The sequence below is a fragment of the Panthera uncia genome, chromosome A2 (genome assembly GCF_023721935.1).
Source record: "Panthera uncia isolate 11264 chromosome A2, Puncia_PCG_1.0, whole genome shotgun sequence".
NCBI lineage: Eukaryota > Metazoa > Chordata > Mammalia > Carnivora > Felidae > Panthera > Panthera uncia.
The window spans coordinates 160361663-160363476 of record NC_064816.1 but is presented as its reverse complement, the minus strand read 5'-3'; the positions used below and the strand labels follow the sequence as shown (position 1 = coordinate 160363476).

The 1814-nt window shown below is 64.3% G+C and overlaps 1 long non-coding RNA gene across 1 annotated transcript in view; it reads right to left on the bottom strand.

Annotated features, from left to right (window-relative positions):
• The window catches only part of LOC125930331 (uncharacterized), a 22787-nt gene extending 21848 nt beyond the window's left edge, over nt 1–939 (bottom strand). The window contains exon 1 of the long non-coding RNA XR_007460153.1: nt 892–939. This is a non-coding gene — a long non-coding RNA (uncharacterized LOC125930331). The remainder of the gene's footprint in view (nt 1–891) is intronic.
• Between the last annotated feature and the right edge of the window lie 875 nt (nt 940–1814).

Sequence of the window (1814 nt, the reverse complement as noted above, 5' to 3'; positions counted from 1 at the left end):
GCTGCTCCCCCTCCTCCAGCTGCTCCCCCTCCTCCAGCTGCTCCTCCTCCTCCAGCTGCTCCTCCCCCTCCTCCAGCTGCTCCCCCTCCTTCTCCAGCTGCTCCCCTTCCTCCTCCAGCTGCTCCTCCTCCTCCAGCTGCTCCTCCTCTTCTAGCCATTCCTCTTTCTCCTCCAGCTGCTCCCCCTCCTCCAGGTGCTCCTCCTCCTCCTCCAGCTGCTCCCCCTCCTCCAGCTGCTCCTCCTCTTCTAGCTGCTCCTCCTCCTCCTCCAGCTGCCCTCCCCAGGTGCCCCCACCCCATGCCTCCTTGTGCTGCCCCGCTCAGTCCTCACAGCCTGAGATCTGCCCTTCCCGCTTCCCGTCTGTTTGCTTCTTCCCGCCCTGGCAACACTGTTCTCGCTCCTTCCAGGCCTCTGCGTCCAGAGCTCAAGTGTGACGAACGTTTAAGCAGCAGGCTGAATATGTCCCGAAAGCATCACCACAACAAGTGTCGTTACCGGCTGCGTGTGTGTGGTGAGAAATCGTGAGATTCGCTCTCTTAGCAACAGTCCAAACTCGGACTGCGGCGCTGCTAACCGCCGTCACCCTGTCGCACACGAGACCTACAGGTACGGAGTCATCGCGCCGTAGCACCTCAATAAGAGGAACGAGACTGGGGGGGGGGGGGAGTAAAAGCAGGCTGCGTGGCGCCAGGGAAAGAGCTTGCACCAGAGTGCCCCCTCCCGGACCCCGTGGTGTGACCTTGGGCCACCCCTCACCCTTGGCTTCCAGCTTCTGTTGTCCCCTGGGAAGAAAGGGGCCCCGCTGGGCGGCCGCCAAGCCCCTCCGGCCCCTCCCAGATTGTGCGGCTCCTCAGTGACACGCCGTAGCGACACAGAGCGCCCCACACCTACCCTGCCGTGGCCTTCGGGTCGACTTCCTCAACTGGCCCCTGCACGTGCCCCAGCGCGGCTTCCGCCCCCGCCCCTTCCGGTCCGGTGCACCTGCGCCCGCCCCGCCCCCTCCCGCCCCTCCCCCCGTCGGCCTCATCTTGCGGCCCAGCAGGCTTTGCTGCGGCCTTTGTCGCTTTGTCTTCCCTCCTTTTCCTTTTGTGTCTGTGGGGCTCACTCAACTGTTTGCACACTTTTAGAAAAATTTCCGTCTTCCCCGTGAGCCCATTCTCTCCGCACCGAGGCCCGGCTGGCGTTTCCTGGAGGCCCCCCGGATGCCTGGAGCCACCATGGCAACCGCCGGCCCGCGCCCGGCCTCACCTTCCCCGGGCGGAAAGCGCCAGAAGGGGCGGCCCGGGCCTCGCAGGGGATAAAGGGAGAAGGTTCTGGACCCCGAGCCCGGAGTCCAGGTGTCTAGGCCGCTCAGGCCTAGGGCGTTTGGAGGCTGAGCGGCCCGGCGGGGACACAGCGCCCTGCTCACGGGTGACACGCGTTGCTAACAACTACCAGGGAATTCTGAGTGTGTAAAAATCGCACATTAACGCCCCGATGGAGAAGAACGCCATCCCGCAGCCGTCCTGGCCCTGACGACGAATTTGCGCCTGGCCGAGGGGCCCCAGGGCCGCTGCCCGCCGAGACCTTCTCTCTCTGACCTTTTCCCTTCCTGGAAAGCCAGCGCCCCGAAGTCAAGCCCTTCCCTGCCTGTCTGCCAGCGGCCCGGGCCAGTGCCTCCTGGCCTCATTGTCCCCGCCAAGCCCTGCCCGGCCCAGGCCTGGCTCCTGATTAGAAATTTAAAAGAGTCTCTCTGGTGAGAGCAGATACCCCATCACTTCCCGGGATGTTCCTCCTTTTCTCTTCGGGCCTCAGCTCTTCCCACTTTTAAAGAC